General features: G+C 45.6%; 1 protein-coding gene across 2 annotated transcripts in view; it reads left to right on the forward strand.

Annotated features, from left to right (window-relative positions):
* Positions 1–6,528: 6,528 nt before the first annotated feature.
* The window catches only part of LOC124127565 (monocarboxylate transporter 12-like), a 42,127-nt gene continuing 35,490 nt past the window's right edge, over positions 6,529–13,165 (forward strand). The window contains exon 1 of one of the 2 annotated variants that reach the window (XM_046490969.2): positions 6,529–6,718. The gene's annotated coding sequence lies outside the window, so the exon portion shown is untranslated. Of the gene's footprint in view, positions 6,734–13,165 lie in introns of both variants that reach the window. The other variant, XM_046490966.2, reaches the window with a different exon arrangement.

Consider the following 13,165-nt stretch of genomic DNA (forward strand, 5'->3'; position numbering starts at 1 on the left):
CACTAAACATGCGCCTGTGTTGTGGGGAGCTAAATCTCACTAAACATGCACCTGTGTTGTGGGGAGCTATATCTCACTAAACATGCACCTGTGTTGTGGGTAACTAAATCTCACTGAACATGCACCTGTGTTGTGGGGAGCTATATCTCACTAAACATGCGTCTGTGTTGTGGGGAGCTATATCTCACTAAACATGCACCTGTGTTGTGGGTAACTAAATCTCACTAAACATGCACCTGTGTTGTGGGTAACTAAATCTCACTAAACATGCACCTGTGTTGTGGGGAGCTATATCTCACTAAACATGCGCCTGTGTTGTGGGTAACTAAATCTCACTAAACATGCCCCTGTGTTGTGGGTAACTAAATCTCACTAAACATGCCCCTGTGTTGTGGGTAGCTATATCTCACTAAACATGCACCTGTGTTGTGGGGAGCTATATCTCACTAAACATGCACCTGTGTTGTGGGGAGCTATATCTCACTAAACATGCACCTGTGTTGTGGGTAACTAAATCTCACTAAACATGCACCTGTGTTGTGGGTAACTAAATCTCACTAAACATGCACCTGTGTTGTGGGGAGCTATATCTCACTAAACATGCGCCTGTGTTGTGGGTAACTAAATCTCACTAAACATGCACCTGTGTTGTGGGTAACTTAATCTCACTAAACATGCACCTATGTTGTGGGTAACTAAATCTCACTAAACATGCACCTGTGTTGTGGGTAGCTATATCTCACTAAACATGCACCTGTGTTGTGGGGAGCTATATCTCACTAAACATGCACCTGTGTTGTGGGTAACTAAATCTCACTAAACATGCACCTGTGTTGTGGGTAACTAAATCTCACTAAACATGCACCCGGGTTGTGGGTAGCTATATCTCACTTAACATGCACCTGTGTTGTGGGGAGCTATATCTCACTAAACATGCACCTGTGTTGTGGGGAGCTATGTCTCACTAAACATGCACCTGTGTTGTGGGTAACTAAATCTCACTAAACATGCACCTGTGTTGTTGGTAACTGAATCTCACTAAACATGCACCCGGGTTGTGGGTAGCTATATCTCACTAAACATGCACCTGTGTTGTGGGGAGCTATATCTCACTAAACATGCACCTGTGTTGTGGGGAGCTATATCTCACTAAACATGCACCTGTGTTGTGGGTAACTAAATCTCACTAAACATGCACCTGTGTTGTGGGTAGCTATATCTCACTAAACATGCACCTGTGTTGTGGGTAGCCAAATCTCACTAAACATGCACCTGTGTTGTGGGTAACTAAATCTCACTAAACATGCACCTGTGTTGTGTCAGTTGGTCGGTCCTCACTAAAGAAACGTCCACCTGTGCTTTTGTTTCTGGTTAAGTGTGAAATTTTACGAAACTTCAGACATTTTGGTCGAAACATGCTGAAGGGTGTTAATTGCACTGCACTGCGACGGTCGCGCAATGTAATATTGTACACACTAGGGAGAGAGAGAGAGAGAGAGAGAGGGGGGGGGGGGGGGGGGAGGGGGGTAGGGACAGACAAAGAGAGAGAGAGAGAAACGCTCGTGTGCGTTTGAGCGCGTGCCTGTGTGCGTGTTTGTCTAGCTAAGCAAATATAACTATAAACCTTTAGTTAACTTTCACTCGAGTTTTAGTTCAATCTATATACTGTCTAAGAGCATCATTAAAATACCTCATTTAAAGACCTCGAGGGCGTGCGATCCAGTAAATTCATTGTGTTGACCCAGTGAGTCGGTATTGAAGCAGGATATTTCACTTACTCACATCTGGTGGAAGTCTTAATGTTTCTTACATTATTTATTCAATATGATATCTTCAATGCTGAATTGTATGTGTTCGCACTGGTTTCCTGGCGTGTGATCAAACACAGCAGATAGGTCAGTGCAAGACAAAAATACGCAAAACATTAAAGGGGGACAACTCTTCCTTCCCCCGCGAATGGTGCACGTTTGAAGCTTTTTTCTTGCTCGCATAGCCAAAAATCAAATCGTATTGTCTGTTGGTCTGTTGATTGTATCATATTGTTTCATGTGTTCTCTAGTAATACCAGTTTTGTGTAATCTATGTTTTGCACATGCCCCTGCTGTAACGGATGTGAGATACGAAGATCAGCATTTTAGCTTGGGTTATCTTCACATCTTTTCTTGTCCAGTACTATTATTGTTTTCATTAACTGAATGTCAGTTTTTTACATCATTAACATCTGATGTATCAATGACGAGGAGTAAGTAAAGACAAGTAGATCAATGCACTTGGCTGTTGCATTTACTGGGTATAAAAACATGCGCTTTATATTTCAACACAAACATCGTGTCACGAGTCTCGTACTGTACACCCTGGCACATATGACCTCAGAGATGGAGACGGCGGACTTATCTCTAGTAATGAAATGAACTCCATGGCGTCATTCCATCCCAACATCTATGACTTCATGACCATGTTGATAGATGAGGTAAGGTGAAATGGGGTTTAACGTTGTGTCCAAGATCGTTGCAATTATATAGCCACCATCTTCCCGAGGCAAGAGAGTTAACTGACTTTAAAAGTCCAGTTTCCACCCTTGCCGAACTAGGTGGGAATTACTGGGCTCGGTCGAAGCGCCACCAGTGTCTATTACAACTTATGTCCCTTCTAAGCCTCTCCTGTGGACCAATCAGATTCCACCTCTCGTATCACTTGCGTTTGCTTCAAACAAAATGGTGGCGCCCAGTCGGGACGATCTGGTAGTTAATCAAGATCTATAGTGTCATAAAACGGGTCTTATATCGCGAAATGCATCAAATCACGTGAGCACCTTGATTAAAAACATGAAAAGATTTGGAAAATATCTGCTGACAACGAGTTGGCGGTGCACATACTTTGCAAACCCTGCTATCGACCGAAATCTGATCGACAGTTTACGAACCGGATTTCGATTTCGGGGTGCGATTTTGACTGGACTATGCATAGACTCGTTAGTTCAGCCAAAATGTAACTCCATAATACCAGCCGAGTTCGGCAAGGGTGGAAACTGGACTTTTATACTCAGTTAGCTCTCTTGCCTCGGGAAGCTGTATAGCGACGTGCATGCACGTGTGTGTGTCTGTGTGTGTCTGCTTTTGTGTCCGGATTAATGCCGGTTTTGTAGTGCTAGCTCACTGAGATACATGCCGCTGTTTAACATGAATACCCCACTCAGACACAGTATACTGACTCCGAGCCGACCAGTCCTTGTTTTGTCCCCTTAATGCAGAGCGCCAGGCAGGGTAAGAACAAGTACCACCTTTAACGTCTTTTAGTATGACGCGGCCTTCGAACCCCCAAACTTCCGCTCTCCGGGCGGACGCGCTACCACTAGACCGCGGGGTAGTTGTGAATAATATAAAATAAATCGCATATGTCTGTAACAAGGTTTTGTGGCTAGACACTGTTTCGGTACTATAAAAAAACCTGCTGACCTCGGATAACGTCGCAAATAATCTTTCAGGGATTATTCCCCTGAGTAGACAACTGAAGGCATCTTTCATGTTCTTATTGATGCCGTGCATAAGTTGTTGACATAGTAGTCCAATGGATGAGCACACAGAAAAGTCCCTCAACGTGATTTAAAATTCGAGACGGAAGACGGCAGACTGGGCACCGGTCTGACCTTTGAAATTGCGCTGCGCAACAAACTCGTGGAACTGCCGTTTTAACCCAAGTGTAGGACTTTTTCGTTTGGGTGACAATCTAGCCTGTCTTTCTTTAACGTCTGTTTTCGGTTTATCAAATTTGATTTCGGCCAGGCATATGTGATTAAACATGTTCTAAAGTAGTCTAAAGTAGCTATGCTCACGATGCACGTACGTACTTGTCCTGAAGTCCAAATTGAATAATATATATATATATATATATAGGATGGGTTATTTCATCGTCTGGAAAAAAAACTATGTATTTTGTACCCATTAATTTTAAATAATCAAGAATGTAAGTAATTTATGTTGTTTTTGTTAATCCTTATCAGATGTGTATAAGCCTGTACTGTGCTGTCTAACTTCACGCTTGCTTGAGAACCGTATAACAACTATACGGAAACGTCGCATCATAATAGAATAAAGAAGTTGTCATCCATAAAGTATCTTGTCGTGACTTGATAGATGTTTAACCTACACAAGACACCATTAACCTGGTGATCTGTGGAGGATTCGTTGCTCGAGGTCGAGGGCCATCAGGGGTCACTCCCGACGGCCAGATTCATATCAGAGGTAGAGGACGAGGGTAGAAGACCGGGGTAGAAGACGGTGGTGGAGGACGGAGGTAGAGGACAGGGGTAGAGAACTGAGGGTAGGGGACAGGGGTAGAAGACGGGGGTAGAGGACAGGGGTAGAGGACAGGGTATGAAGACGGGTGTAGAAGAGAGGGGAGAAGGGGGTAGGGAACGGAGGGTAGAAGACGGTGATGGAGGACGGTGGAAGAGGATGAGGGCAGAAGACAGGGGAGAAGACGGGGGGGGGGGGGCGGAGGCTAGAAGACAGGGGTAGAAGTCAGGGGTAGAAAACGGAGGGTAGAGGACGGTGGTGGAGGACGGTGGAAGAGGACGACGGTAGAAGACAGGGGAGAAGGGGGGGGGGTGGACTGGACGGAGGGTAGAAGACAGGGGTAGAGAACTGAGGGTAGAAGACAGGGGTAGAAGACGGGGGTAGAGAGCTGAGGGTAGAAGACAGGGGTAGAAGACGGGGGTAGAGGACGGTGCCAGGGAAGGGGGTAGAAGACAGGGGTAGAAGACGGGGGAGGGGGGGGGGGTAGTGGACAGGGGTAGAGGATGGAGGGTAGAAGACAGGGGAGAAGACGGGGGTAGTGGACAGGGGTAGAGAACGGAGGGTAGAAGACAGGGGTAGAACACGGGGGTAGAGGACGGTGCAAGGGATGGGGTAGATGACAGGGGTAGAAGACGGGGGGGGGGGTGGACGGAGGGTAGAAGACAGGGGAAGAAGACGGGGGTAGTGGACAGGGGTAGAGGATGGAGGGTAGAAGACAGGGGAAGAAGACGGGGGTAGTGGACAGGGGTAGAAGACAGAGGTAGAAGACAGGGGAAGAAGACGGGGGTAGTGGACAGGGGTAGAGGATGGAGGGTAGAAGACAGGGGAATAAGACGGGGGTAGTGGACAGGGGTAGAAGACAGGTAGAAGACGGGGGTAGAGGACGGTGCTAGGGGAAGGGGGTAGAAGACAGGGTAGAAGACAGGGTAGAAGATAGGGGTAAAGGACGGTGGTAGAGGGAGAGGGTAGAGGACAGGGTAGAAAACGGTGGTAGAAGACAGGGTAGAATACAGGAATTAGAGGACGGGGGTAGAGGAAGGGGTAGAAGACAGAGTAGAAGACGGGGGTAGAATACGGGGGTAGAAGACAGGGTAGAAGACGGGGGTAGAAGACAGGGGTAGAAGACGGGGGTAGAGTACGGTGCCAGGGTAGGGGGTAGAAGACAGGGGTAAAAGACGGGGGTGGGGTGGATGGAGGGTAGAAGACAGGGGAAGAAGACGGGGGTAGTGGACAGGGGTAAAGGATGTAGGGTAGAAGACAGGGGAAGAAGACGGGGGTAGTGGACAGGGGTAGAAGACAGAGGTAGAAGACAGGGGAAGAAGACGGGGGTAGAGGATGGAGGGTAGAAGACAGGGGAAGAAGACGGGGGTAGTGGACAGGGGTAGAGGATGGAGGGTAGAAGACAGGGGAATAAGACGGGGGTAGTGGACAGGGGTAGAAGACAGGTAGAAGACGGGGGTAGAGGACGGTGCTAGGGGAAGGGGGTAGAAGACAGGGTAGAAGACTGGGAGAAGAAGATAGGGTAGACGATAGGGGTAAAGGACGGTGGTAGAGGGAGAGGGTAGAAGACAGGGTAGAAAACGGTGGTAGAAGACAGGGTAGAATACAGGAATTAGAGGACGGGGGTAGAGGAAGGGGTAGAAGACAGAGTAGAAGACGGGGGTAGAATACGGGGGTAGAAGACAGGGTAGAAGACGGTGGCAGAAGACAGGGGTAGAATACGTGGGTAGAAGACAGGGTAGAAGACGGTGGCAGAAGACAGGGGTAGAATACGTGGGTAGAAGACAGGGTAGAAGACGGTGGCAGAAGACAGGGGTAGAATACGGGGGTAGAAGACAGGGTAGAAGAAGGGGTAGAGGACGGAGGTAGAGGACGGTGCTAGGGGAAGGGGGTAAAATACAGGGGTAGAAGACGGGGGTAGAGGGCTGTGGTAGAGGACGAGGGTTGAAGACGGGGGTAGAAGACGGGGGTAGAAGACAGGGGTATAAGACGGTGGTAGAAGACGGGGGTAGAAGACAGAGTAGAGGACGGTGGTAGAAGACAGGGTAGAAGACAGGGTAGAGGACGGTGGTAGAAGACAGGGGGAGAAGACGGGGGATAAAAGACAGGTAACAGATCATGACGCGCAACAGGTCATGATTATTTTGCAAGCTCGATGCCAAGGGAAGCAACTCCGTCCCTCTTAACCCTGGGATGTGCCAAGTAAATATTGATATTTTTAGCTGTGACCTAGATGTACATAGAGACAAACCACGGGGCTGGCTGATAATTATTCATGAGCGTTCCGCCATGATGTTCCTTGAATGACATCCGCGCGAGTTAGGAGCGATCGGTTATCAGTTGTGTCCAATAATTAGCAACTTGACCCGTAGTACCTTGCGACCACTGGAGTCCTCCGAACAAGCCGAGCTTCGTCGAGACATGTAAGGGCATTAATCGTGAGTACAAGCTACGTCCTTGTGTGAACCTAGACTGCACTACGTGTACAAAACATGGGGCTGCGAGGCGAAACTATTGTTTATCATATCAACTTTTACTACATATTTTCAGCAGGTTTGTGAAACCCTCACAAGAAAACCTTCTACCCACGAGTGAATTATTCAGCAGCCTGAACAGTTGCTTACATACCTAGATGGAGACTTCTGTCTCCGAGGATATTTTTAAATGGAACAATAATAAGTCTGATAAAAGTATATGGCGTGTGAATGTTTATGTTTTTTCAGTTCTGATTTATTATCAATGACAGCCTTTGTGGAACTTGGTATTATAGTGTTGTGTCACTGTGAAACAAGACCAGGGGAGCGTGGTTCGTGACAACACTGATATTGTGACCAGCACCTCGCGCTGCGAATGCAATGTTAGGTGCCACGTGTTTGCGAGCCAGGTGTACCATTGTGTTGTGTAATTCCCAGCGGTACATATAACCAGCTCCGCAAACAGAAGTATGCAACATTACATCGCAGCTGAACATGCGCCGTATTCAAATGTCAGCTTTGTTTGATCATTGTCCCGACCAACCAAACCAAGACAAATTAAGCACATGTTGACCTACTTTCGTAATACCTGCCTGCCATATGTGACACGAATGTGCGACACGCTCTGGTGGCTTTCAGTGTATTCGTCCATGACATTAAGCCATACCAGGTCACGTCACAAGAAACTGTGGTCCAGTCGGGATGAGTGTTACTAGAAGTAATTATTACCATTATTACCAAGTCGTGATGACAAAACACACACACACGTGGCCAACGCGACTCTTTAAGGCCTACCCTGGGGTATTGGGTAAGTCGTTTGGCCTCAGGCTGTGTACAGTTTCTAGTGTTTTGAAAGTCATAAGTCGGGCATAACAGACTGAGGTGAATTGTTTCCATGTCACATTTGTTTATATATTCACCGTCGTCCGAATGTATCAAGTCACCGTCGTCCCACAATGTGTCAATACAAACACAGGGCATATGACGAGTTAATATTCCATGAGGACATTTCCCAGGCGGTCGTTCTGTGGGGTCGGTATTCCAACATAGATTATTTACTTGTATATATATGACGACGCGTCGTATTGATTTTATTGTTTTGCAGTCATAGATAGACTAACTTAAAGTATCATTTAACCAAACTTATTTTGTCATTAAAATGTAATTACAATGTATCTTAATGCCTAATTACCAATGTACCCAAGTCATGCAAATATACCACGTATCATCATTTATTTTAATTGATGACATCAATAAGTCATTTATTGGCCCTTATTGGAATAAAATTACTGTGAAGTTGGGATTATTCGTAGATGCCCCAACAATTAACGACATAGTCTCCGAGATGTAGAGTGTATAAGCGTCCACGACCCGGGGTTGCAGGAGTTGTGTAAGTAGTTGTCTGAAGTAACAGGGTGCAGGAGTTGTGTAAGTAGTTGTCTGAAGTAACAGGGTGCAGGAGTTGTGTAAGTAGTTGTCTGAAGTAACAGGGTGCAGGAGTTGTGTAAGTAGTTGTCTGAAGTAACAGGGTGCAGGAGTTGTGTAAGTAGTTGTCTGAAGTAACAGGGTGCAGGAGTTGTGTAAGTAGTTGTCTGAAGTAACAGGGTGCAGGAGTTGTGTAAGTAGTTGTCTGAAGTAACAGGGTGATGGGGTTGTGTAAGTAGTTGTCTGAAGTAAGAGGGTGCAGGAGTTGTGTAAGTAGTTGTCTGAAGTAACAGGGTGCAGGAGTTGTGTAAGTAGTTGTCTGAAGTAACAGGGTGCAGGAGTTGTGTAAGTAGTTGTCTGAAGTAACAGGGTGCAGGAGTTGTGTAAGTAGTTGTCTGAAGTAACAGGGTGCAGGAGTTGTGTAAGTAGTTGTCTGAAGTAACAGGGTGCAGGAGTTGTGTAAGTAGTTGTCTGAAGTAACAGGGTGCAGGAGTTGTGTAAGTAGTTGTCTGAAGTAACAGGGTGCAGGAGTTGTGTAAGTAGTTGTCTGAAGTAACAGGGTGCAGGAGTTGTGTAAGTAGTTGTCTGAAGTAACAGGGTGCAGGAGTTGTGTAAGTAGTTGTCTGAAGTAACAGGGTGCAGGAGTTGTGTAAGTAGTTGTCTGAAGTAACAGGGTGCAGGAGTTGTGTAAGTAGTTGTCTGAAGTAACAGGGTGCAGGAGTTGTGTAAGTAGTTGTCTGAAGTAACAGGGTGCAGGAGTTGTGTAAGTAGTTGTCTGAAGTAACAGGGTGCAGGAGTTGTGTAAGTAGTTGTCTGAAGTAAGAAGGTGCAGGAGTTGTGTAAGTAGTTGTCTGAAGTAAGAAGGTGCAGGAGTTGTGTAAGTAGTTGTCTGAAGTAACAGGGTGCAGGAGTTGTGTAAGTAGTTGTCTGAAGTAAGAGGGTGCAGGAGTTGTGTAAGTAGTTGTCTGAAGTAACAGGGTGCAGGAGTTGTGTAAGTAGTTGTCTGAAGTAACAGGGTGCAGGAGTTGTGTAAGTAGTTGTCTGAAGTAAGAAGGTGCAGGAGTTGTGTAAGTAGTTGTCTGAAGTAAGAGGGTGCAGGAGTTGTGTAAGTAGTTGTCTGAAGTAAGAGGGTGCAGGAGTTGTGTAAGTAGTTGTCTGAAGTAAGAGGGTGCAGGAGTTGTGTAAGTAGTTGTCTGAAGTAACAGGGTGCAGGAGTTGTGTAAGTAGTTGTCTGAAGTAAGAGGGTGCAGGAGTTGTGTAAGTAGTTGTCTGAAGTAACAGGGTGCAGGAGTTGTGTAAGTAGTTGTCTGAAGTAACAGGGTGCAGGAGTTGTGTAAGTAGTTGTCTGAAGTAACAGGGTGCAGGAGTTGTGTAAGTAGTTGTCTGAAGTAACAGGGTGCAGGAGTTGTGTAAGTAGTTGTCTGAAGTAACAGGGTGCAGGAGTTGTGTAAGTAGTTGTCTGAAGTAACAGGGTGCAGGAGTTGTGTAAGTAGTTGTCTGAAGTAACAGGGTGCAGGAGTTGTGTAAGTAGTTGTCTGAAGTAACAGGGTGCAGGAGTTGTGTAAGTAGTTGTCTGAAGTAACAGGGTGCAGGAGTTGTGTAAGTAGTTGTCTGAAGTAAGAAGGTGCAGGAGTTGTGTAAGTAGTTGTCTGAAGTAACAGGGTGCAGGAGTTGTGTAAGTAGTTGTCTGAAGTAACAGGGTGCAGGAGTTGTGTAAGTAGTTGTCTGAAGTAACAGGGTGCAGGAGTTGTGTAAGTAGTTGTCTGAAGTAACAGGGTGCAGGAGTTGTGTAAGTAGTTGTCTGAAGTAACAGGGTGCAGGAGTTGTGTAAGTAGTTGTCTGAAGTAACAGGGTACAGGAGTTGTGTAAGTAGTTGTCTGAAGTAACAGGGTGATGGGGTTGTGTAAGTAGTTGTCTGAAGTAACAGGGTGCAGGAGTTGTGTAAGTAGTTGTCTGAAGTAACAGGGTGCAGGAGTTGTGTAAGTAGTTGTCTGAAGTAACAGGGTGATGGGGTTGTGTAAGTAGTTGTCTGAAGTAAGAGGGTGCAGGAGTTGTGTAAGTAGTTGTCTGAAGTAACAGGGTGCAGGAGTTGTGTAAGTAGTTGTCTGAAGTAACAGGGTGCAGGAGTTGTGTAAGTAGTTGTCTGAAGTAACAGGGTGCAGGAGTTGTGTAAGTAGTTGTCTGAAGTAACAGGGTGCAGGAGTTGTGTAAGTAGTTGTCTGAAGTAACAGGGTGCAGGAGTTGTGTAAGTAGTTGTCTGAAGTAACAGGGTGCAGGAGTTGTGTAAGTAGTTGTCTGAAGTAACAGGGTGCAGGAGTTGTGTAAGTAGTTGTCTGAAGTAACAGGGTGCAGGAGTTGTGTAAGTAGTTGTCTGAAGTAACAGGGTGCAGGAGTTGTGTAGGTAGTTGTCTGAAGTAAGAGGGTGCAGGAGTTGTGTAAGTAGTTGTCTGAAGTAACAGGGTGCAGGAGTTGTGTAAGTAGTTGTCTGAAGTAAGAGGGTGCAGGAGTTGTGTAAGTAGTTGTCTGAAGTAAGAGGGTGCAGGAGTTGTGTAAGTAGTTGTCTGAAGTAACAGGGTGCAGGAGTTGTGTAAGTAGTTGTCTGAAGTAACAGGGTGCAGGAGTTGTGTAAGTAGTTGTCTGAAGTAACAGGGTGCAGGAGTTGTGTAAGTAGTTGTCTGAAGTAACGGTGCAGGAGTTGTGTAAGTAGTTGTCTGAAGTAACAGGGTGCAGGAGTTGTGTAAGTAGTTGTCTGAAGTAAGAAGGTGCAGGAGTTGTGTAAGTAGTTGTCTGAAGTAAGAGGGTGCAGGAGTTGTGTAAGTAGTTGTCTGAAGTAACAGGGTGCAGGAGTTGTGTAAGTAGTTGTCTGAAGTAAGAGGGTGCAGGAGTTGTGTAAGTAGTTGTCTGAAGTAACAGGGTGCAGGAGTTGTGTAAGTAGTTGTCTGAAGTAACAGGGTGCAGGAGTTGTGTAAGTAGTTGTCTGAAGTAACAGGGTGCAGGAGTTGTGTAAGTAGTTGTCTGAAGTAACAGGGTGATGGGGTTGTCACTATGTGGCAGACCTTTGTTTAGAAACATTCAGCTCCGATCATATAAATAAAGTGAAATATATACTACTCGAAAGAAGTTAAATAACACCCGATCCCATTAACTATAGTTATATGAAAGCATCGGGTGTTGTTTGAGTAGTATATTTCTGTTACATCTAAACATCGGCTCGGTAATATCAATATATCATTCTAAATTAGATCCGGGGAAGAGTAGGTCTTCAGCAACCCATGCTTGCCCTAAAAGGCGACTATGCTTGTCGTAAGAGCCGATTAACGGGGTCGGGTGGTCAGGCTCGCTGACCTGGTTGATGCATGCCATCGTATCCCAATTGTGTGGATCTATGCTCACGATGTCAATCACTGGATTGTCTGGTCCAGACTTATTTACAGACCGCCGTCATATAGCTGGAATATTTCTGAGTGCGGCGTTAAACAATAAACAAACAAAACATTCTAAATTAACAATAGACCTCGTGTGCATGCTCCCTTCCTGGGCAACAGGCACCGTATCGGTTTATTCAATGTAAGCATATATTTATTGACATAACAAACCTCATGGTGAGATGGCATTGATACATTTTTTATATGAATAAATAATGTACCTATATTACTGTCAACACCTCGATTTTAAGATAACACAAATGGATTAGTTATGTAATAAAAGATATGTATACATCGCAACACGCTCCTTCGCACAGGCAGACAGATGGCCGAGTGTTGTCAGTACAGGCGTCGCTTGTCTGACACGCTATATCACAATCTGGAAAATGTTTCACATTTATTTGCTCGTAGGTTGATCTCGTGTATCACGCAGTTCCATCAGCATCACCACCACCTGCCGCGATGGACTGCAATCGATATGTTTTACCGTATTGGTTTGATTTGAACGTGTTATTTTCATGGTATTTGTGATGTGTGCACATCTCTATCCCTCGGGAGTGCCTGATCGACCAACACATTCAGCAAGCATTACGGTGTGTTTGTGTGACATGGCCGCCACTTGAACATGTCATTCATAAGTCATAACCCATCAAGGAAATTATATGTTGAACTCCGTGACCCAGAGAACAACGGGGCCACGGCCTGGTGTGTACCGAGAGGTAGCAGCACGTGCACGGGGCTATCGTCTCCTGGCGGAGGTCCCCAGGGGAAACAGGGGGTAACGCAGACAGTTGTTCTACCCAGCCTCGCCTGCATCCATGTAGACTAACATTTAGTCTATGAAATCTTATATTACACAATATCCTTCTTGACTCTAAAAATAAAATAAAATAAAAAAATTCCCTATGCTGATTTCATATGTGGAATAGAGCTAGCTTGAGCTGGCTAGACTTTTTTTCATAAAATAAATATATTCCAGTCATGGTGCAGGACTAGCACCCATGTAACGCGACGGCCTGCTCTTGTTTGGCCGACCCAGTACACATTTCCACCAAACTGTATTGTTCTCACTCTACTTCTACTTCACAAACCACCTGATCCCACCCTTCTCACCCAACCCCGTGACCTACTGTGATCCACCAGTCCTCTGGGGCAATTCAAAAAAATTTCTGAGGCTGTCACCCTACAATAACGTGGACACACACTTCTCCAACGTTATTTCTGGTGGTTACATATGTTAGTCGATGCCGTGGTTAGTCCCTCATAAAGACCATGGAACATACATATCCTAACCTCCCATGCAAGTCTAGATTATTTCAGTTCCTGACGATGAAGAGTCCTTGGGATCCTTCTTTCTAATTATATTAAAATCTAACAAAATGTTCCTAAATCTTTTCAATTGCGAGACTAAATATTCGTCTCGGCGTCATGCGTCATTGCTGTTAATTTAGGACTTGCCTTGCAAGTTTGTGTGGATCGCTGGCGTTGTAGCAGTGTGTGGTTACATAAGAAATATGTGGGTAAACGTTACCTGCCAGAAGGGGGG

Source organism: Haliotis rufescens, unplaced genomic scaffold (genome assembly GCF_023055435.1).
Source record: "Haliotis rufescens isolate VD_foot unplaced genomic scaffold, xgHalRufe1.0.p SCAF_9, whole genome shotgun sequence".
Taxonomy (NCBI): Eukaryota; Metazoa; Mollusca; class Gastropoda; order Lepetellida; family Haliotidae; genus Haliotis; species Haliotis rufescens.